A 25242-nucleotide genomic window follows, 5' to 3' on the forward strand; every position below is an offset into this window, starting at 1 on the left:
GTTGTATAACAATAAATTAAAATCAATATCAAACATCCTTCATTAAAGAGTAAAAGAGGGCGCTTAGGTGGTGCAGCAGTAGAAGCACACCAGAGCTGACATTTTGAACTCATCGTTTCGAATCTCAGCTCTGCCATCCAGTAGGCTGGGTGCCTACATGAACAACGATTTGCTGTTGTTCATACAGAGTGGGAGCCGGACGGGGATTCCTCATAACTGATGCAATTACGACCTCTGCTGGCTCATTGATGACGCCTGCACAGAGATGAGGGAAAATCCGTTGATCAGGGTGTGGCTCTCGGTACACAAAGCTGATCCGCATATTAAATCGCCTCGTGTAGGTGAAAAAATGCAGTTGGCTACTGCACGTGTTGGAGGGTGTCAGTCTCGGCTCTCCTTAACCAGGGTAGTGATCAACATCAGTAGAGAGGAAGCGTAATGCAATTGGGTAATTGGATATGCTAAAGTCAGGAGAAAAAGTTTAGGAGAAAATTTATTTCATAAATAAAATAATGAAAAAAGAGAGTAAAAGCGGCACTTGGGGGACCACATTTATACTAAAAATGAGTCTAGAAAGTGATCTCTATAGAAGTCCATGCATTTTAGCCATATTGTATACTGTTAAAGCATGTAGCTCAGTGAATGTTCAGATGTTAATATAGAAGTCAGGAAATGTGTTTTTTTTAGCATTTCTATAACATCTAGGACATCTGTTGATTATGCCCATTTTTATTTCTTGACTTTCTTTTTCCTGGAGGGAACTCATTTCCCCCATCAGCCCGAGGCCTTTTTATGATTAAATTTCCAATTACCGAGTGTCTGGCCACTTCCATTACCTCCACTGAGCAGATCTCAGTCATTCTGCTCTTTAGAGGCTCGCAGTAATATATAAAGAATGTAAAATGGCAGATTCAGATCTCTCTCTCCACTACACAGACACACAAAAGCTACTCTCCATGCCTCTCTTCATTCCTCTCCACATACAGTGCAGTGCAAAGCACCGCTTCTGATTCCCTCTGTTTTTACAGAGGAAATTAAATGATTGATCCTCAAATGTAATAAAAGACAAGGGAAATGCTAAACCCAATTTCAAGTATTTCATTATTAAAAGAAAATGGTTCTGCAACATCTGTATCATCTACAGTATATGAAAAGCAATTTACCCCAAACTAGCTGTTCCACCTTTAGCAGCAACCACAATCAAACGATTCCATTAACAAGATATCGGTCTTTTCTTAAAGCTCTGATGGAATTTTAGCCCAACAGTCTTCCTTTCTAGAACTGCTTCAGCTGAGCCACATTGGAGAGCTTCTGAGCATAACATGCCCACCACACCACTCCAGTGTATGAGAGGGATTTTTTCCTTCCCAAAAAAGGATATAATTAAAACAACAGAATGTAAAAGCAAACCTCTTTTACCATTCCTCTTAACATATATCTACACTTGCAATTACATTTCACAATAAATTCACATAAACTCAAGTAATTTGTGACAAAATACATTTAAACAGATATTTGTCATTTTATTTTTGTTATCATCCTGGTGTTTAATGGCTAACATGTAAATGTACGTTCATTACATATTAGCAGCCAGGGTTAAAACTTTGTCCAGGGCAGAACTTTGATGAGGCCACTCTAAAACTTTCATTTGGGGAGGCAGAGGTAGCCAAGTCTTTTTTGTTTAGACAATTTTCTTCAGACAATTGGTGCTTTTGAATACTTTGAATTTGTTACAAATTGTTGGTACTTTATAGCATAAGCTATAGTTGCTGTTCACCACGGGACATCATGGTATTTTTTCTTGAAAATGCTTTGGTAGTACATAAAGACATTTTTGCATAATGAAACATTTTCTACAATTTAGAAAAAATAGATAAACATGACAAAGCACTGTTAGCTACATTTTTGGGTGGCCCATTATGATTTTGGAAAATGTCTGCAAAAATTTAGCCTGTATAGGTATCAATGTACACCGACTAGGCATAACATTACGACCACTGACAGGTAAAGTGAATAACACTGATTATCTCTTCATCACGGCACCTGTTAGTGGGTGGGATATATTAGGCAGCAAGTGAACATTTTATCCTCCAAGCTGATGTGTTAGAAGCAGGAAAAATGGACAAGCGTAAGGATTTGAGTGAAGGGCCAAACTGTGATGGCTAGATGACTGGGCCAGAGCATTTCCAAAACTGCAGCTCTTTTGGGGTGTTCCCGGTCTGCAGTGGTCAGTATCTATCAAAAGTGGTCCAAGGAAGGAACAGTGGTACATCGGCGACAGGGTCATGCGGCCAAGGCTCATTGATGCACGTGGGGAGTGAAGGCTGGCAAGTGTGGTCCGATCCAACAGACGAGCTACTGTATCTCAAATTGCTGAAGAAGTTAATGCTGGTTCTGATAGAAAGGTGTCAGAATACACAGTGCATCACAGTTTGTTGTGTATGGGGCAGCAAAAGGGGGCACCAACGAAATATTAGGAAGGTGGTCATAATGTTATGTCTCATTGGTGTATATAAACATCAACAAATATGTGTAGGTCATTATCTTAATTACTTCTCCTAAAGACCAAAAATAAATAAATTCAAGGGTTCTTCAAAAAAGGTTTTTTTAAACTATTTATTAAGAATTTTAAAAACAAATGACATCACTTTTCTACCTTCTGATGCATTTTTCCCAGCGTCGTACCAGCTTTTTAATGCCATCAGCAAAAAATGTTTTTGGTTGAGCGTGTAGCCACTGATGCACCACTGCTCTCACATCATCATCACATGAAAATCTTCTTCCCCTTAAAGCTTCTTTGAGCATCCAAAACGGTCTAAAGTTTGCTGGATACAGTACTAGTGCAAAAGAAAGCATGAAAAGGGATGTATATTTGTTCATATACATATTTATATTTGTTTTTAGATTTATATCTGTAATTTGTTTTCCAAATGTAATAAACGCTAAATTTAACTTTTTTTTGTTACAGTGAACTGAACACTTTTGGATGGCTGTGCAGCCTACTAAATGCCACACAGAAGACATAATAATTGTATTTAATGAATAGTAAATAAATAATTACTTATGGAATATCAGCCATGCCTGACTTTATTAAAATACTCCATAAATACTCCAGAACTAAAACCAGATGTAGAAAATCCTACAGAAAATAAATATTTCATTCATTTCATTTTCATCACCTGGCAGCAGCTATAAATAAACAATAATGTTAGAGAGAGAGAAAAGAGTACAGTGTACAGAAGTGGTTAAATAAGTGTAACAAATGATAGAATGGGTACTGCACAGTGACATGGAGACACAGTACTTAAGAACTGGATTCAGTCTTGGTTACTATTGTTTTTAACATTCCTCCTGCTTCTCGGTGGAATGTTATGTATAAAAAGTTTATATTTTATAGTTTAAAAACATGCTTTAACCAGGTTTTCAAGTATTATTTCCCCAAAAATGCAGAAAGGAGATTTGCTGCACTCAACTGCTTTTGTTTTTCTTATTTTGTCTTTAATCCATTCATTTTCAACTCCTCTACCACTTGCATCATCCCGGCCCTGAACGAGAAGACTAACATGCACTTTTTCTGATGCGTGTGCAGTTGCCAGACTTTTTTTCTTGTGCCAGATCTAAAAACCATATCATGTATGAAGTTATAATATGCTTTGCATGTATCACGCATCACCCACGCAGGTGCTTCAACTAGCCAGCAGAGGTCACATTTGTAGCACCAATGATAAACCCCTTGGGATCTTTCTCCCTTAGACGCAGCCCATTGTGCCTGTAAGATGTTTGGCCATTTTGATAGCCCAGCTGGGATCTGAACTTGGTGGGCTAGTACATTAGATGTCTTAGGCACCCAAGCACCCTACATGCTGCTAGGTTTCTGTGTTGCCCCCAGTTGGTTACTACCCTTTCCAGGGTGTCTTTTATCTCTATTCAGATGCACCACAACCTTGAGACAGACACATCATACAAGTATTAGGAATAACAATAATCTGAAATGCATTTTAAACAAATAAAATGTGATTATATGTGTAATTTCTGTGCCAGGTGCTTAGGTTGCACAGCAGTAAAATACACTAGTCCACTACTACTGAGATCCAGGTTTAAATCTCAGTAATGATATCAGGCATGATTAGGGTATTTCTGCCTTGCTCCAATGTTTTCCAGTGGAACCAGACCTGCTGCAACCCTGGTCAGGACTAAGCGGTTGATAGAAATGAAATGAAAGATTTCTGTGGTATGTTAGAATGTCTGCAATTCAAAATAATTTTAGTGGCATATGTGGATCATTTAACTGTATCTAATGTCACAGATGTGTTTTAAAAATCTATAGTTTATTTTTAAGATCAGGTCAGTTAGCTTCACTCCAAGGTTAAGTAATGAAGAACAGAACATCCATTCCCTGCTGACTCAAAGACACTCCAGCAAGCTAATCAATGGACAAGAGCACCTAGCTTTGAACAAAGAGAAATGCAATATCCAGGCATGAGTAAACTGAATGAGAGAGAGCTGTGGTCATTATTAGCCTGACCCTGTACTGATAATAGCTGCTATAACTAGTCATTATGGCAATGAGAATGAGGAGCCCAGTGGTATTCCCAAATACATATAGTGTACTTCAATACAGAAGTATTCTGAAGAGCAAGGCTGTGTTTTGGCCTTTTATTGAGCATTTTATTGGATTGATGATAATTTTAGAACATACAGGTATGTTCATACAACAGAAAGGGACTGATATGTTATGAATAAGGTTTTCCCAGCAATTTATCCTAAAAAAAATCCTTGTGGTGCCCCGTTAAATTAGCTATTAATTATATAATTAAATAATTAAATGCTAATCTTTCTCTTTTCCATGACACTGTTATAATCTCAAAGGGGAAGGTTTGATTGGGATGTCCAGCAAGCAAATGGTCAGGTGTCCACATACTTCTGGCCTAGCATTTAAAGATCTATGTCGCTGCCATGTTGGACCAATCCTCACAGTACAGTACAGTGGAGTACTGTGGTGAGTGTATTCATGTATCAAACTGGTTACATATGCAGGTTTTGAATAATGGAAGAATATGAGCCATCATTTAGCACAATGTCAGATTTTCCATTACCTTTAGTCCCATTAAGGGCAGCATGCTCTATAAACGGCAGGCTTCATTCAACAACTATTGCACAGAATTGGGACACACACACAGCATCAAAGTCAGAGCAGACACTGACCTATATAACTCTCACCTCAGTCTGGCCTACTAAAGGAAAGACAAACTCTTAATTCCGTGAGGATCTGAAGCCTGATCTAAGTGAAAAGGAGGGTGTGCTTATTCTGACAGCTATTATAGTCTGTATATTAAATATCAGTGATCGCTGTTTACTGCAGCACAGTAGCAACAAAAACCACATGATCACTGTCAACACAGCCATATTAACTATCAATTTAAAACTGACAGAAACTGATTCAGTTCAGCATTCTGCCTAGATCAGCTGAATAAAAATAAGAATATTTAGCTCAAACAAAACTGTATTTCCAGTTAAAATACACTTTTTGGACAAAGTATGTGGAACCCCTTACTGATTAATGTGTAAGTGATTAAACCACACCCATTGCTAAAAGCTATATAAAATCAATTACAGCGGAACCTTGTAACTAAGACGTCCCCTAAAGTTAAAATCTTTGAAACTTGATGCCCTTCGTCGTAAAATTTGTACCCTTAAACTCGACGTGTGTATGACTGCCGCTTTATTTAATTTCAAATTAACAATGAACAGCCGTTTTGTTCAGCGCTTGGCTTGAGCGGTGCAGTAAAACGTCATCAAAGTGCGGATATGCATTTGTGTAGTATAACCTTCAAACTCTGAAAGCTTCACATTTATCTGTGTTTAGCTGGATGTTCCTCCTGTTTCACTTTTAAACTTGTGTTATAGCTCGGGGTTCTGAGAAATTGTAAGAATCAGCATTTCAGAGAGAGTCTAAAATGCTTATTGTTAAAAAAAAAGCTTAACGTGACTTAATGTATTAAAAGAATGACACGGGTACTTGAAACCTCTTTTAACTTCTTATGTGCTCATGAGTTCTCTCTACTAATAAAATTCCTCGCTTGTTGTTTTAGTACACTAAGTCACGTTAAGCTTCGTGCACCGCCACACTTTATAGGAAATAATGGCACAACCAGAACAAAAGAGGTTTTTTCACTTCTCATGTGAATTACTGAGCTTGCTAAGGAATATGGTATTTCAAGATCAAGAATCTCCACAATTAAGAAGCATAAGGAAACAATAAAGAAGTAAAGTGCTGCTTTTATTGTATTCAGTGTTTTTATATTATATTTGTGTTATTTTCAGTATATAAGTGTCAAAAACAACCCCATTATTTTATATTAGCCTAAAATATATGCAGTTCCACGGGACCATGGAACGCATTAACAGGTTTCCATATATCCTTATGGAAAAGAAAACCTTGAAACTCAACACCTTTTGAACTCAACTTCACTCCCAGAAGGTTTCAAGGTACCACTGTATATTAATTCAAGTAAAGTTTGTGCAAGGTCCTCACTTGTGTTTATGAAAACATGCACAAGTTTAGCGAGGAGAAACTCCAGTGCACAACATAAAAACCTAACCTCAACCATATTAAACAACTCGATTGCAAGCCTGACCTTCCCAAATGAATGCAAATGGTATTGGAGTGTCCAGCAAGGTCAGGAAATGTATCATTTGCAGTGTACCATGTTATTCATGTTTCATTAAGTGTTTTCCCTTTGTTTGCTGTTAGGTGCAGCCTAAAGTCAACTACACAGACATCCCTTCTTCAGACATAGATCAGGAGAGGAAGAACTCTGTGAATCCTGTACGGGGAAAGCACTCAGACAAGAGACTAGGTCAAGTTTGAGATGCTCTCATTCATTCTGGGTACTACAAGAGCTTATGTAGATGGAGACAGATATCTCTAGAATAGGCTTAATGTTTAATTACAGGAAGTGAGATAGAAAAAGACGTTAAAAACAGGAATAGAACCTGATCAGAACGGATCTGCAGAAACAGAAGTGTATATGTTGGCAAATGGTATGCTCAGCTCAACGTCAAAAAGTCCGACACCATAAGTTTATAGACACTTGAAATTTAACGTGTGTTCCTGAAAATATGTACAAGGGTTCTTCAAAAGGTTTCCGCACTTTTTTAACTCTATTTATTACGAATTTCAATTTAATTTTTAAAATATATATTTCTTTATGCATTTTCTCCCCTTTTTCTCCTTTTTTAGCGTGTCCAATTGCCCGATTCCGTCATGCTTCCTCTTCACCAATGCCGATCCCTGCTCTGGTTGAGAAGAACGAAGCTAACTCACGCCCCCTCCGACACGTGGGCAGCATGCCGTATGCATTTTTATCACCTGCACTTTGACGAGTGCAGTGCAGCTCAGCATTGTGTACGGAGAGGACGCACTCTTTTTCTCATCTCTGTGCAGGCACCATCAATCAGCACCAGTCATGGAAGAGAGACCCCATCCGGCTTAGTCCCACCCAAATCTGAACAACAGGCCAATCGTTGTTCATGTGGCAGCTCAGCCTTAGCCGGTAGGCAGAGCTGAGCTGAGATTCGATACGATGTATTTAAGATCCTAGCTCTGGTTCCAGCATGTGTGGGGTTTTTTTTGTTTGTTTTTTTTCCCCTTTTTCTCCCCCTTTAGCGCATCAGATTGTTCAATTTGCATCGTGCTTCCTCTCTGTCTATGCCGAACCCTGCCCTGACCGAGGAGATCGAAGTTAACCCATATCCCCTCTGAAACATGGGCAGCAGCTGGATGCATTTTTGCCACCCACACATTGATGAGTGTTGTGCCACCTAGCGTTGCATGCAGAGAGGCACACCCTAAGGGCACTCTTCCTCATCTATGTGCAGGCGCCTCTAATGCAGAGCTGGATTCGATACGATGTACTCAGAATCCAGCTCTGGTTGCAGTGTGTCTTTTTACCGCTGCGCCACCTGAGCGGCCCTCCAGTGTGTGTTTTTACCACTGCGCCACCTGAGCGACTGTTCTACCCACTTTTTAATGCCATCAGCAAAAAAATGTTTTTGGTTGAGCGTGTAGCCACTGATGCACCACTGCACATCATCATCACATGAAAATCTTCTTCCCCTTAAAGCTTCTTTGAGCGGTCCAAAAAGGTGGAAATCAGATGGTGCTAAATCCGTACTATAAGCTCTCCCTCTGTCTCTTAGACACGACCAATTACCACTCCTCCCGCCCTCACTGTTTCCAACCAAAATATAAAAGTGCGGAAACATTTTGAAGATCCCTCGTAAGTGCTTATGCTTGTAACCATCTAAGTTACAGAGTTTATACCTAAACCTGGCTAACTAGTTTCATGTAGTATATGCTAGGGGTAAGCATATTAATATGTTTTTATTTGTTAAATTCCAAGTTTATTAGTTGCAGTTGTCACATAAGGGTGCAATATTTAATATTTAATAGCCTGTTCAGTATTTTATATACATCATTTAAGTAATGGTACATACTGTATTACTACTGATTACACACACCCACATACACACAATGTCTGTGCAAGCTGAGCTGAACGGCATCTTGTCATCTGTAAACTTTGAGTTGTTTGGAGAATTTAACATGAAATAAATTTCACAATTCTACATCCTGTCGGGAATTCCTCCTCCACTGTGAGCACAGAATCTCCTTACAGATATATTTTGTGAATATAAACAAAACAACCCACTCAAAAAGTTGTGACCACAGCCAGCACTGATTCTTCTCACAGGCACTAAATTCAGTTATTCTGTAAAAGGCATTCCCTAGAAGTATTGTGGAATAACAATCTGGTCTAGAGATTTTATGTCACGAGCATAGCCCCTCTGTGCTCCCAGAGCATGTACAGTTTGTTTATGTGCCACGCCCCTCTCTCCGGGAGCACTCTCAGTCTCGAGGCTATGCCCCTTTTGTGATTGGTCACCTGCTAATTAGCCACAGCTGCACCTTGCCCAGGCTTGATAAGCTGGGGATCAATGGTTGGAAACTATTTTGGTTTTGTCAGACTTTTGTTAGTTTTGCTCCTGATAGTTTGAGATTCTCTCCTGTCTGTTTGCTATTGTTTGATTGCTATTGTTCATTTGCTATTGTTCGTTTGCTCCTGTTTGTTTGCTATTGTTTGTTTGCTCCTGTTTGTTTGATATTGTTCATTTGCTATTGTTCGTTTGCTCCTGTTATTTTGAGATTCTTTCCTGTCCGTTTGCTATTGTTTGTTTGCTCCTGTTTGTTTGCTTTTGGTCGTTTGCTATTGTTCATTTGCTATTGTTTGTTTGCTATTGTTCATTTGCTAATGTTCGTTTGCTGTTGTTTGTTTGCTATTGTTCGTTTGCTCCTGTTTGTTTGCTATTGTTCGTTTGCTCCTGTTTGTTTGCTATTGTTTGTTTGCTATTGTTCGTTTGCTCCTGTTAGTTTGAGATTTTCTCCTGTCTGTTTGCTATTGTTCATTTGTTCCTGTTTGTTTTCTATTGTTTGTTTGCTTCTGTTTGTTAGTTATTGTTCGTTTGCTCCTGTTCGTTTGCTTCTGTTTGTTTGCTCCTGTTTGTTTGCTATTGTTCTTTTTGTCTGTTTGTTTGCTATTGTTTTTTGCTCCTGTCTGTTTGCTATGGTTTGTTTGCTATTGTTTGTTTGCTATTGTTCATTTGCTCCTGTTCGTTTGCTCCTGTTTGTTTGCTATTGTTCATTTGCTATTGTTTGTTTGCTCCTGTTTGTTTGCTCCTGTTCGTTTGCCCTGTCTGTTTGCTATTGTTTGTTTGCTCCTGTTTGTTTGCTATTGTTTGTTTGCTCCTGTTTGTTTGCTCAGTCATGTTTCGAAATCCATGTCTTGTGTTAGTCCAATTCATGTTTAGCATTAGCTTAGGGTTGATGTTTAGCATGAAGCATAGAGCTCAGGTTTAGCTTTAGCTTTGTTCATGTGTGTTTAGATTAGCTTTAGCATTTAAATTAGCATTGTTAGCTTAGTTTTAGTTTTAGTCTGTCTTGTTCTAACCTGTCTTGTCTTTTGTTGTTATTATTAAACGTTGTGGTTAAAACATTTGTGTGTGTGTGTGTCCACTCCTCTTGTCACGTCCTAGCCCCAATGCGTTACAATTTATAATTTTTTTTTTTCATGTTATCCTTTTTTAATACATTTTTTGTGTTTCTTAGAGAGATGTTTGCACATTTTGCAGCTTTTTGCATTTTTTTTTTGGTTTCTATTTCACCTTCTGTTGCATTACATGTTGTGCTACTGGTATGGTCTTTGCAGAATGCACTTTGGTGCCAACTTTGTTAAGCATTTATGCCTGTCACGAGCACAGCCATGTGCAGCTCAGCTCCTTTGTATTTGTTGTAATGTCACACCCCTCTTGTCTCCACTTCCTATTTCTGATTTGTTAAAGATTAGTCTAGTTGATATACTTGAGGTTAGTCTGTTGTTCTTTGTTTTGCCAATAAATGTCTAGAATGTCTGTGTGTGCTCTGCCAGGTGATGGCATCAAGCTATGCGTTACAATGTTTAATTTGTAACTCTAAGCAAAGGATATATATTAATAGAACTTGAAATGAATAATTAATGCTGGAATCCTAATTCATTTATTATTATAAATTGTTTTCACTGTGCAGATCAAGTATATTTGAAATCTCTGACATTCAGGTGACCTCTGGTCATTGTGAGGAATCATCGTGGGATTCCTTAGATTATCTAGATTACCTAGTGATTTCCTCTTACTTCCCAAAAGCATAAGATCGATAAGCTACTTCAAACTACTCCTAGTTATGAGTAATGGGTTGGATGTGCTGTAACCATTATCTATGTTACTGTCAACTTGAATTGATTTAGTTTTAATGTACTCTGACTAACAGGGGCCATGGGGAGTTCTCTTCTTATTAAAAAAATAAGAGAATGGAAGAAAAGAAGACTTTTTGTCGTTTGTTGTTTATTAAAGGACATGAAGGCTAGCCACTAGTGATTGTTCAATAGATCATCTGGTCAATGATGATGTAATGTACATGAAGGCTAGCCACTAATGATTGTTCAATAGATCATCTGGTCAATGATGATGTAATGTGCTTGTGTATATTTTGTAAGGGGTCTCGGACCTTGACTCGCCTCCACCAAGGGCTATTTGTATGAAAAAGCACGCTTCCTCAGTGCAAAAGCTGCCAAATCCTTAACCCACCAGTTTCTTTTCGGGACTAACCTATTGTCTTCTACACAGACTGAGACAGAGTTTTCTCTAATTCTGATGAAATCAAACTGGTTTATTTGTTATGAGTGATTTGGACAGGAAACATACTCTTGAATCTGCTTTGTATACAGGCAAATAGGTAAATAGGAATGGTGTTGTATGCCTGTGAATTGTGTTTGGTGTAAGAATCATATGTATAAGTGGACATAAAAACACGCTTTGTGCACACAAATATATCTGTGATTTCTATTTATGCAAAGACAAACAGCTTATTAAGTTTCCTCTTTTGGAATCTGTACAGTGAACTCATTGTAACCGGTGGTAGGGTTGTTACAGAGTGTACATCCACTATTAATCCTGATATATAATTGGTGCAGTAAAACTGTGTACAGTGTGAGAATAAGTAATCATGGTAGAACCTCAGCTAAATTGAGCTAAATCGATTTCACCGCAGGCCCCCGCCATGAGCCTAAAACTGATTCAACTGATTCATCAAACATTTAGCCAGTTATACATAGAGGAATTGTTCTTACATGAAGTAGACTTAGACAAGGAAAAACAACTTTCTTCCTCACCACCACCACCATGTAAAGTTGAAGATGACTAAAGTAAAAAAATGTAAACAATAGGTCACGCTTACATCAGTTTTAACCAGGTTGCAAATGCTTAACCTTCCTCTCGTGTTAGGGTCGGCACCGACCCGTTTTAGGTTTTAAATGCACAAAAGTACCACATAAATTTATTTTATTGCATCAAGGCTTTTTGACTTTGTCAGGGACCTCTATTTAAACAAAATAAAACAAAAAAAATTATAATTATAAAATTATAAAATGCACTAGTGAAAATTATGACCTTTGTGTTGTTAGGGTCGGTTTCGACCCAGTTGTAAAAAAAAAGATTATAAAACAATTATTAGTGCCAAAACTGAAATTATAAACACACTGTCAGCTCACTAACACTGTCAGCCAACAGCCCACTGACAGCCAGCTCCTCTCCCAACCCTGTAAGCTTTAGTTAGGGGCTTCTCGCTTTGCCTGTTTGTCTCCTTCCCTGAACAAACAAAATGAGAAGAAGATTTACAATAAGCCATGCTCTGAATCATATTATTGGTAAAAACGAGGCAGAGGATACAGAGCAGCATAGCAATACAGATGAGCAGGTATCTGAGGAGGAAGACGATGTAGAGCATCAACCAGAAGACACAGACACACCTGATGAGTCTGATGAGGAGGTCACTGGTGCTGAAGCTGCTCTCGCTCCCGCTAAAACATTCAAATCAAAAGTGGTAACATCTGTTGGAGCTCAGTACCTCCTGACTTACATGGCAGGGCAGCTGCTGCAAATGTCATCAAAGTGACCCCTGGGATCACAAGGTTTGCTGTGACAAGAGTAAGTGACATAAAGACCTGTTGTCACAAAAAAAAAGTCATCATTGCTATGACAAATTTTGAAGGAAAAAAGTCCACGGCGACATGTGGAATGGCACGGATGAGGTATACCTGGATGCTTATATTGGTGTTCTTCTTCTTGCTGGAGTGTAGAGATCCAGCAATGAGGCCACTGATAGTATCTGGGACTCGTCGACAAGCAGAAATATTTTCCGGGGAACAATGTCACTTCAGACCTTTTGAATAATATCAAGAGTCCTTAGATTTGACAACACAGATACTAGAGCAAAATCTGACAAAAGGAGGTACTGAGCTCCAACAGATGTTACCACTTTTGGATTTGAATGTTTTAGCAGGAGCAGGAGCATCTCCGACATCGGTGACCTCCTCATCAGACTCATCGTCTTCCTCCTCAGAAACCTGCTTATCTGTATCGCTATGCTTCTCTGTGTCCTCTGCCTCATTTTTAGCAAAGATATGATCCAGAGCTTGGCTTATTGTAAATCTTCTCCTCATTTTTGCATGCTGCAAACTGGAAATGTGTACTCTGCAAGACACCAAATCTAAACAGAACTGGATGTCTGGGAGAGATGGGTGCAGCTCCTTCCAGTGATGTTAAACCCAGGGCCAGAAATGACAGTAGATGAATGATTTGTCCCTTCCTGGACTTCACTTTCTTCAAAATTTGCTTTTACAGACACTACCACTGGGTTTTTTTTTCATATTGTCCAAAATGAAAAGAGTTACTTATGATACTTATGTCCACTTTTTTACAAAGATGCAGCTGTGTCATTAGGAAGTGACAAAAAGCCCATAATTATCCTGGACTATAATAAACACAGCCTGTGGACAATCTGGACAAGCTACTGCCACCTACACTTGCCAGAAAATGGCAGGAGATGGCCAATGGTTGTGTTTCTTAAAGTAAATATATATGGGTCAAAATTGACCCTAACACCATGGATGTTACTATAGTTATTTTTTAATAAAAAATAAACAAAACAAATTTATTTAAGAGATGTGTTCTAATACCCCTCAGTAATAGTCAGGTAACTTAATAACCTTTTATTTATTTATATAATTTTTTTGAGGTTCATTTTAAAAAATTTTTAAAATTGAAAACAAAGGGTAAGCTGTCAAAAGAAAGGCCCAGGGGGCCACACCAAAATTATTAAAAACATTTTTTTATGGGTAAGGAAGCCTAACAAGGTAACCAAGAGGTAAAAAAACAAACTGGATGATAAATGATTCTTTTGAGGGTATTTTATGGCTAGTTTAAGACACGGGTCAAAACCGACCCGTTAACATGAGAGATAGTAACAGAAAGTTAACACAAGAGGAGGGTTAAAGAGAACATGAAAGGAGGACAAGCAAAATGGCAAGTGTGTGAGAAAACTGAGATCTGTTGAGAGCTTAATATAAAAGAACTTGGACAGTCGATGATAGATTGTTCAAAGCAAAGAGATATATTTTTAACACATTTTACGTAGACTCCCAAACATCAAACTGCCTATCCCATAACTTGTTTAAAAAGCAGGCATAGTGTTCCCATTCGGTTAAATAGATGGAAAACAAGACCCAGTCACATATATAGAAGTTAGAGTTTCATATATAGAGTTTCTAGCCATACACCCTTTATCCAATGCTGAGATTCCAGCTGCTCTCTTTTCTGTATTATTCAGCATGGCAAAAGAGTGGTGGTTGGTAAAAAAAAGGAGTATGTTAAGACCTGGACACAATTTAAGGTGTTCCCTTTCCATTAGTTTCTATCTGCCGAATTTGATGCCGAAGCGGAGAGAAAATAAGGTGCCTAGAAGTACATTTACATTTCTGTCATTTAGCAGACCCTTTTATCCAGAGCGACTTGCAGAAGTGCTTCTACAGTAGACATTACCTTACTCGAGTTTAAGTAGACAACAGTCCAAGAATACAAATCTTCTGAAACCCTGTTAAAACCAACAATTTTTTGTTGTTTGTTTTAAATAAGAGCATTAGTAATACATGTTAGTTCTCAGCTTTTGTGTTTAGTAAAGAGGTGGGTTTGTAATCGTATTTTGAAGACATTGAGAGACTCAGATGTTCAGACAGACAGGGGAAGTTCGTTCCACCACCAGGGTGCAAGTGCAGAAAAGAGTCTTGATGCTCATCTTCCTTGAGTTCTGGGTGATGAGTTCTCTAAGGTAGTTTGGAGCTGGTTCAGTTTTGCCTTTGTAGGAGAGCATCATTGTTTTAAACTGAATGCGAGCAGCTATAGGTAGCCAGTGAAGAGGACGCAGCAGTGGGGTGATGTGTTTAGGTTGGTTGAAAACCAGGCAAGCAGCTGAGCAGCTGCTCAGTACTTGTGAATCCACAGAGTGTTGCTAAAATGGCATTCTGTACCAAAAATAAATTATACAAATTCCTACGTCTGCAATACGGGTTTAAAAACGTTGCCGTCACTTTCCAGTGGGCGATGTACAAAGTGTAGAGATGTAACTCTAGTGTACTCTCTATCTGAAAGTCAGTATGTGAAAGACCTAGAGGAGGTATTTATTTATCTTAAGGAAGCTGGTTTGACATTGAAATAAAAAAGCCATATCATGAAAAGACATGGAAAAGCATTTTAAGGGCATGTCATACCGACCCAGACAAAAATCCTCATCATAACTGAGTTCCCTGTCCCAAAAGCTATCAAGGGACTACAGAACATTCTGGGCATGTCTGATTGGTAACATTTATTCCCAAACTATCTATCACAGCAGCTATCACAGCAGCACCCTTGCACATATGAATGCGTATGGTGCCAGATAGCACTGGACTGAAAAATATCAGTGTGTTTGAGAATATTTAAACAGTTCTGGCATTGGCCAAGTTCTTATCCAACCAGACTTTACACAGAAATTTTGTGTGCAGACAGAGGTGAGTGAGTATGGTATTAAAGCATTTCTCACTCAAGAGAAGGATGGTACAGAAAGTGCAGTAGCCTGTGCATCTGGGCTATTTGTTTATGCTGGTAAATCATATTCTGTGTCAGACAATAAGTGTCTTGCTGTGTTATGGGCAATAGAAAATAGTGTCTGTACCTAGAAGGTACTCTTTTCAAGGTAATTACCAACCATGCTGTGCTAACTTGGGTTTTTAATCACCCTAAACCCTCACCTTGACTCAGAAGGGCCATCCGCCAACAAGGCTTTGATTTTAAAGTCTTACATTAAAAGAGTCAGTGTAACAGTCAAGGTAAGATAAGACAGCACAGAGTAAATACACTTAGAGTAAATAAAAAACAGTAGAATTAAATAAGAATATTGAATTTTTAATGACAATTACTATTACACAGAAGTATGACAAATTACAACCATACAGAAAAAAACACAATATATGCAACCAATTCCAAAAAAAAAAAATGGGACAGTAAAGCATTTACCACTTTGTAATGTTGCCATTCCTTTTCACCACACTTACAAGACATTTTGGCACTAAATATACCAAGTGATTTAGTGTTTCAGCTTTTATTTTGTCCTATTCTTTCTGCAAACACGTCTTAAGATGTGCAACAGCACGGGGTCGTCGTTGTTGCATTTTGCACTCCAGACATTCTCTATTGGGGACAGGTCAGGACTGAAGGCAGGCCAGTCCAGTACTCGTACCCTCTTCTTTTGCAGCCATGCCTTTGTAATGTGTGCAGCATGTGGTTTTGCATTTTGCAAGTGTTGCTCTAAGATCTCAATGTACTTTTCTGCATTAATGCTGACATCACAAAAGTGTCAATTATCTTTGCCATGGGCACTGACACAGCCCCATACCATGACAGACCCCAAAGGATGGTCTGATGCCTCCAAGCCCAGCGAAGTCGACGCTGCTTCTGGTTAACATAAGGCTTCTTTTTTGCACAGTAAAGTTTTAAGTGGCATTTGTGCATGTAACTCTGTATTGTAGTGCTTGACAAAGGTTTGCCAAAGTAATCCCTCACCCATGTGGTTATATCAGCTATTGTTGAGTGGCGGTTCTTGATGCAGTGCCATCCGAGGGGTGAAATTCCTCTGGATTCCTTGAATCGTTTAATGATATTATGCACTGTAGAGGGAGAAATATGCAAATCCCTTCCAATCTTTCTTTAATTTTCTGTCTGTTTGTCTGTGTGTGTGTGTGTGTGTGTGTGTGTGTGTGTGTGTGTGTGTAGTATGTAGTGTAAAGTCAAGAAAGACACAGTCCCAAACAGTGAGTAAAACATTACCTCAGTGTGTTGTGCAAACTGGCTATTTGTTTCAGTCCATGACAAAAAAGAATGAGGGTCACATGCTCCAATTAGTAATTCCACACAAAAAAATGTTTTACAGTCCATTGGGTGGAAACCTTGGAAGGCTGAAGACAATGCCTCATGTTTTTTTTCCGTATTAATGCTGCTCTTTGTTGAGTTAGAATTCTCACAGCTGTCCTCACCACATCACATTCTCTCTAGAGTAAAAGCTCTGACGTCCCCAACATGTTGCAGAGAATTACTAATTGGTTGATTTATTGTGTATTTAGTGTCAATAAAATGTATTTGCTCTGGGACACTTCATTTTCGAGCAAGAGTGTGTCTCCTGTGTCACAATTATCTAATCCTTTTTTTTAGAAGAGGACTTCCTAGGGGGGCTGTCATGCTCATCTGGGGCCAACAGGATAGAAAAACCCACTCTTCAAAAGCAATGGCTCACATAAAGACACACTGGCGGCAAAGCTTCTGTCAGCTTTTGTTTGCAAATACAGGTGTTATGCTGAATATGACTCCTCAGATGAAGTGAACACAACACAGGCTGTGCCACTTACAATTTAGGACATGAAGCCCTAAATAACACCTACAGACAAACGGGTTTCAGGCTGTGGCTGAACAAAAATAACATTGTATACTAGTGTGGTGCATCAGTAAAATACACTAGCCAACTACTGCTGACATCTGGGGATCCAGAATTTGAGTCTCAGCTGTGCTATCGGCTGGTTGGGCGTCTGCCACACTAAGTGCCAATCCCAAGCCTGGATATAAATAGGATGGTTGCATCAGGATGGGCATCAAATGACAAAAGACATTCAAACTGGCCTGGTTGACCATAAGTAATATCAATGCAAAACCATCAATGTACACACATGGGATCTAGAGCAGTTAAATGTGTTCTCAGGTTTTAGTAAATCTATAACCTGAAAACACATATAAGGGCAGTGGTAGCTCATTGATTTAGATACTAGACTAGTAATCATAAGGTTGCTGGTTCAAGCCCACCTTTGTCAAGTTGCCACTGCTAAAAAGAAGCAATCAACTACTGTGTATGTGTACTGTGAGTGTTAGTCACGGCCCCCCTCGGCCAGGAGTGTAGGTCAGCAGTGGTAGAGAGGAAGCAAAATGCAATTGGATACCTCAAAGAATGATTGGAAGAGATTTGCATATTTCTCCCTCTACAGTGCATAATATCATTAGACAATTTAAGGAATCGGGAGGAATGTCAGTGCATAAAGGCCAAGGGTGCAAACTTAAGCTGAACACCTGTGATCTTTGATCCCTCAAACGGCACTGCATCAAAAACCGCCACTCAACAATAGCTGATGTAACCACATGGGCAAGAGATTACGTTGGCGAACCTTTGTCAAGCGCTACAATACAGAGTTACATGCACAAATGCCACTTAAAACTTTACTGTGCAAAAAAGAAGCCTTATGTTAACCATATCCAGAAGCGGCGTCGACTTCTCTGGGCTCGGAGGCATCTAGGATGGACCATCACACAGTGGAAACATGTATTGTGGTCAGATGAGTCAGCATTCCAGGTCTTTTTTGGAAAAAATGGACGCCATGTGCTCTGGACCAAAGATGAAAAGGACCATCCAGACTGTTATTAGCAAGTCCAAAAGCCAGGGTCTGTCATGGTATGGGGCGGTGTCAGTGCCTTCAAGACGTCATCTTTTCCAGGGATGTCCATGCATTTTTCTACAAGACAATGCAAAACCACATGCTGCACACATTACAAAGGCATGGCTGTGGATTAATCAGTAAAAGATGTGTTCTGAAAGCTTTATCATTGATTGTCTAATGATGCTTTTTACTTTGTAAATACTTGCTTAGGGAAAGCTACATATTTGTCACTCTTCTCCCAAATACGCAACATGGAAAGCAAAAGCACACATCAACTCTTAAAGAATACTCAAGCCATTGCCTGGACCAATACAACTCTCATTAAATGCCCATTGCTGTGTATTAAAACTGGCTGTGACATAATCATTCAAGCAATGAGCCACTTTAGCAGTGAAGATGTCTGTGGATGAGTTCAAGTAATTTCAAGTAAAGTTCAAGTAAATTTACAATGTTCATACATTTACTTGTAAATGTGAAAGAAAAAGTCTGGGAAGCAATAAAACACCAAAATTAAGCTTCATTGTGGATGTGAAAGTGAACTTTTAAGGCTATTTAAATCACCCAAATTACTCTCCTGTACAAATTTAAGGTCAGAAGCTGTCTACCGAACTGCAAGTTGCAGTTTCTCAGTTTTATGACTCACAAAGCCAATCAGAAGTAAGTAAAGAAATAGCTAACTTTATACAGAACAGTAAAAAGACATTTTGTGATAGCATTCCCTTGCTTTGTGCTTGGGGTTGAACAGAGAGAAAATGTAGGTATGGCCGGGGGCATGTTTTGTCTCCACTGGCTTTCTTGTTACATAAAGGTTTAGTCTTTTGTTCAATAAACATAAGTAAATTGCAGGACAGTTCAATGTATGGCAGTTATTTCACCATTTCTATTCTCTAGCATACTGAATTAAAATAGTAAATATTGATTAATCAATACAATCTTAGTAAAACTTGTTTTCCAGTGCAGTCTGATATCAATTGCTTGTGACCTTCTGGTTTATCATTGTGGATTTAGTGGAGCTATAACTTTCACTGTAGCTTTATTATTCTTTTTTTTCTTGTTGGTAATTTTAGTCCATTTGTCTCCTGGCTTAGACAGAGTGCATTTCTATAAAGTCTTAGTAGGTATAAAGCTGATGTTGTTCAGGTGAGAAAGTAGCTTCATTCTATGCATCTATTCAAAATGCTGGCTGTGTGTATTGATTCTGGAAACATTGTTTCTACAAGTTTACTTGAGCCACATACCTGCAGACTGAAGAAAATATGTACAAATTAGTCTTGATCAATATATCCTATTCAGATAAATGCTATATACAATTTAGTTATAATATCTTGAGAAAACTTGTGTTCAAAGTCTGCATCAAGGTCACATACTGTACATGTCAAAAACTAGTTTAATTTGTCAAAAGGGTGAATTGAGACTAAATAATTAGGTAATGAATATTTATAAAAGCCCAGTTCCCTCTAGTTTTAGAGGGACATTTGGTTCCTGGTGGGCCAAGGTAAATTATTGACTTTTTATTGCATGACTTTTTAAAACACCAAACTTTAACCCAAGAAAAAAGTCCACTAAACACATTGGTCGCCTCACAGTCGCCTCACAGCAAAAAGGTCTTGGGTTCAATTCCCAGGTGGACCGGTCCCAGTCCTTCCTCTGTGGAGTTTGCATATTTTCTCCATGTCCAGGAGCTCCGGTTTCCCCCCACAGTTCAAAGACATGCAAGTAAGATGAATTGGAGATACAAAATTGTCCATGACTGTGTTATACGGAGTTACAGTACATGCACAAATGCCACTTAAAACTTAAAAAAGCCTCATGTTAACTATGTCAAGAAGCGGCATCACCTTCTCTGGGCTTGGAGGCATCTACGATTATCACACAGTGGAAACGTGTATTGTGGTCAGATGAATCAGCATTCCAGGTCTTTTTTGGAAAAAATGGACACCAGACTGTTATCAGCAACAAGTCCAAAAGCCAGGGTCTGTCATGGTATGGGGCTGTGTCAGTGCATTTGGCAAAGGTCATTTACACTTCTGTGATGGCAGCATTAATGCAGAAAAGTACATTGAGATCTTAGAGTAACATATGCTGCCTTTAAGACGTCATCTTTTCCAGGGACAGCCATGAATTTTTCAACAAGACAATGCAAAACCACATGCTGCACACATTACAAAGGCATGGCTGTGGAAGAGGAGGGTATGAGTACTGGACTGGCCTGTCTGCAGTCCTGACCTGTCCCCAATAGAGAATGTGTTTAGAATTTTGAAAAGAAAAATGCGACAACGACGACCCAGTACTGTTGCACATCTTAAGATTGGGACAAAATAAAAGCTGAAACACTAAATCACTTGGTATCCTCGGTGCCAGAACGTCTTTTAAGTGTGGGGAAAAGGAATGGCAACATTACAAAGTGGTAAATGCTTTACCGTCCCAACTTTTTTTCAAACGTGTTGCAGGCCTGAAATGCAGGAATGGAGGTTTATTAATAACTGAAATAAAGTTATTCAGAAAAAACATGAAATATCTCAGATTCATCCTGTCTGCAATCAAATAAAAGTCGAAGTAAATTTAAGAAACTCTGTGTTTTTTATTATTTGCATTTTCCATGCTGTCCCCAACTGTCTGATTTGGGGTTGTAGTTTTATTAACGTCTATAATAATTTAGTGCCACTTCCATGCCAACAAACTATTCAAAATGCACACCAGAATGACACATTTGCTTCATTTTAACCAAAAAAAATCTAAGCTCCTGACTTACATATGCTAATAATTCTGAGTTTGAGCGCACCTGTGTGTGTGTGTCTGTGTGTGTATGTTTTAATAGATTTGTAAAACCTAGTTTTTTATTCCATCTTGCTCTGCCCTGCAGCAAGAAAACATTGGATGCATCATTTATAGTATCACTGGATCAGTCTTCAGTATGTCAGAAGAAAGGTTGGCAAAAGAAGTCATTTTTTTACTTCAGTTAGTCACAATGCTGACAGCACTGGACTACAAGCCACCACTTTACCTAAGAACTTGAGCCATAAACCTAAATCACAGGCAAATGTCCTTACAAATAGACTTTACATATAAATCTAGCAGTACTTCACATACATTTAAAAAGCAACACATAGAGACTACAATTTTATCATGGCTTTGTTGTTTTTTGTTCTGTGCTGTTTGTCAGGTGCACCACAGGTCTACTTCAAATAAGTGGACACAGGAGCCTCTGCACCAGCAGGAACCTAATTGGCAACCTGTAAACAGTTTACAGAGGGCTAAGTTTAAACTTCCTTATAAATCTCCTGGCAGAAACCGGCACTGGAACACTTATTTAGAGCAAGCAGCTCCGCCTGATGTAATAGGGGTCACTTTAAACTTAGTGGGAGATTAAATTACCTTCCAATGTTCTCCTCATTGCAACTAACAAGTCTATTTCAGAGGCAAGATCTGAGGCTCTGCTATACTGCCAAACATATTAACCTCACCAACATAGAGTACAAATCTAATATTCCAGCACTGTGTGTGTATGTGTGTGTGTGTGTGTGGCTTTAAAGACATTAATGGATTATGCACAGTTAAAATTTAAAATTGACACACACTTTTGGGACTGCAATGCTTTTTGTTTTGTATCTCTGAGTGTATAATTGGAACATAAACTGGTTTATCAAAACAAAAACATATATTTTAAGTTATGTCTGTTTGTTGTGGGTTTTTTGAAGGATGCTAGAGTGGCACAGAGGTAAAATACGATAGCCCACTAATGCTGACATCTGGGGTTTTAAATCTCAGCTGTGTTATTGACAGGCTGGGCATTTTACAAAAACATGATTGCCTATAACAAAAAACATCCTAGTGCACTCTCAGTGCTGGTCCCAAGTCTAGCCCCCTAAATATGGGAGCAGAGTAAAGGGAAACAAATAAATAAATAAATAAATAAATAGTGTTTTTATTTATTTATTTTATTTTTTTGAAAATTTGGCAAAATCTGCAGTCTCAAAAATTTATTAATTTGGTTGTGTAGATTCAATAATGTCATTTCACTTGTTTCATAACCTCCCCATTTCGGTTGATTATACAGCTGATGATTTCACTGTCCAAACATACTGGTGCTGGTCATAAAATTAGAATATCATGAAAAAGTTGATTTATTTCAGTAATTCCATTCAAAAAGTGAAACTTGTATATTATATTCATTCATTACACACAGATATTTCAAATGTTTATTTCTTTTAATGTTGATGATTATAACTGACAACTAATGAAAACCCCAAATTCAGTATCTCAGAAAATTAGAATATTACTTAAGACCAATACAAAAAAAGGATTTTTAGAAATGTTGGCCAACTGAAAAGTATGAACATGAAAAGTATGAGCATGTACAGCACTCAATACTTAGTTGGGGCTCCTTTTGCCTGGATTACTGCAGCAATGCGGCGTGGCATGGAGTCCATCAGTCTGTGGCACTGCTCAGGTGTTATGAGAGCCCAGGTTGCTCTGATAGTGGCCTTCAGCTCTTCTGAATTGTTGGGTCTGGCGTATCGCATCTTCCTCTTCACAATACCCCATAGATTTTCTATGGGGTTAAGGTCAGGCGAGTTTGCTGGCCAATTAAGAACAGGGATACCATGGTCCTTAAACCAGGTACTGGTAGCTTTGGCACTGTGTGCAGGTGCCAAGTCCTGTTGGAAAATGAAATCTGCATCTCCATAAAGTTGGTCAGCAGCAGGAAGCATGAAGTGCTCTAAAACTTCCTGGTAGACGGCTGCGTTGACCTTGGACCTCAGAAAACACAGTGGACCAACACCAGCAGATGACATGGCACTCCAAACCATCACTGACTGTGGAAACTTTACACTGGATTTCAAGCAACGTGGATTCTGTGCCTCTCCTCTCTTCCTCCAGACTCTGGGACCTTGATTTCCAAAGGTAATGCAAAATTTACTTTCATCAGAGAACATAACTTTGGACCACTCAGCAGTCCTTTTTGTCTTTAGCCCAGGCGAGATGCTTCTGACGCTGTCTCTTGTTTAAGAGTGGCTTGACACAAGGAATGCGACAGCTGAAACCCATGTCTTGCATACGTCTGTGCGTGGTGATTCTTGAAGCACTGACTCCAGCTGCTGTCCACTCATTATGAATCTCCCCCACATTTTTGAATGGGTTTTGTTTCACAATCCTCTCCAGGGTGCGGTTATCCCTATTGCTTGTACACTTTTTCCTACCACATCTTTTCCTTCCCTTCGCCTCTCTATTAATGTGCTTGGACACAGAGCTCTGTGAACAGCCAGCCTCTTTAGCAATGACCTTTTGTGTCTTGCCCTCCTTGTGCAAGGTATCAATGGTCGTCTTTTGGACAACTGTCAAGTCAGCAGTCTTCCCTATGATTGTGTAGCATACAGAACTAGACTGAGAGACCATTTAAAGGCCTTTGCAGGTGTTTTGAGTTAATTAGCTGATTAGAGTGTGGCACCAGGTGTCTTCAATATTGTACCTTGTCACAATATTCTAATTTTCTGAGATACTGAATTTGGGGTTTTCATTAGTTGTCAGTTATAATCATCAACATTAAAAGAAATAAACATTTGAAATATATCAGTCTGTGTGTAATGAATGAATATAATATACAAGTTTCACTTTTTGAATGGAATTACTGAAATAAATCAACTTTTTCATGATATTCTAATTTTGTGACCAGCACCAGTACATAGGTAATGCCCTACTTAATTCACGGCCATGAAAATCGTGTCACAGACTGTAAAATGAGCTGTTTCCCATGTAACATGCAATTTGCTGTAAAATTCCAAATTTAAGGTTTACGGTAGCGATTTTTCATTCGCGTAGTGTATGAAATATAAGGCGCAATATGAGGCGGTCCTAGCAATCATACGGCAAGTAAGTAAGTAAGAGTAACAGACTTTTCTGTGGTGTAGTGTACTGACAATGTTTGATGTATACGTTTACGTATTGAGTGCATTTTGTTTTTTGGGGGGATTCCATAATCAATGGAAAAGTTTGCTTCTCTACACACGTGATCATCTCTGTGTAATCTGTGCTGCGCAGCTAAAAACTAAAACATGACTCAGGTAACTGAGTTGAAAAACTACCAACCGATTATGTGGATGCCGACGGGGGGGTGTAAAACTACGGACATCATTCAATTTATTGGTGTTTTTTAAGGATCGCCGCTAAATGTAGCACTTTTGTCCGTAAAATTAAGCACATTTTCCCATGAATTTAGTAGGGCGCTATATATATGGCTAGTTTGACTGCACAGAACGTCAATGCACTTTAGATCATCACCTTGTATTTGTAAAACTGAATGTTTACTTCTGCCATAATGGGTACACTGTGTATACTATTAGATTCTTCATACAACAATAATTGAATTATGACCCAAAGAGGTCACATTATTTTAAAAACTCTCAAGATCCTAGTTGAAAAAAGCAACAATCTTTAGTGGCCTCAAGCTAATAAGGAGCTGCTTTAGTTTAACATGAGTTAAACATGCTGTCATGTGCCCTCTCCAACATATGCACAACCGGCATTCGCTTCTTTTCTCACACAGCGCAATATTGCACTGCCATAAGTGATCAGTCAAATGGCCAAATTGTGATGGCTAGACGACTGGGTCAGAGCATCTCCAAAACTGCAGCTCTTGTGGGGTGTTCCCGGTCTGCAGTGGTCAGTATCTATCAAAAGTGGTCCAAGGAAGGAACAGTGGTAAACGGGTGACAGGGTCTTGGGCGGCCAAGGCTCACTGATGCACGTGGAGAGTGAAGGCTAGCCCGTGTGGTCTGATCCAACAGACGAGCTACTGTAGCTCAAA

Source organism: Trichomycterus rosablanca, chromosome 2 (assembly GCF_030014385.1).
Source record: "Trichomycterus rosablanca isolate fTriRos1 chromosome 2, fTriRos1.hap1, whole genome shotgun sequence".
In the NCBI taxonomy this organism is placed as follows: Eukaryota; Metazoa; Chordata; class Actinopteri; order Siluriformes; family Trichomycteridae; genus Trichomycterus; species Trichomycterus rosablanca.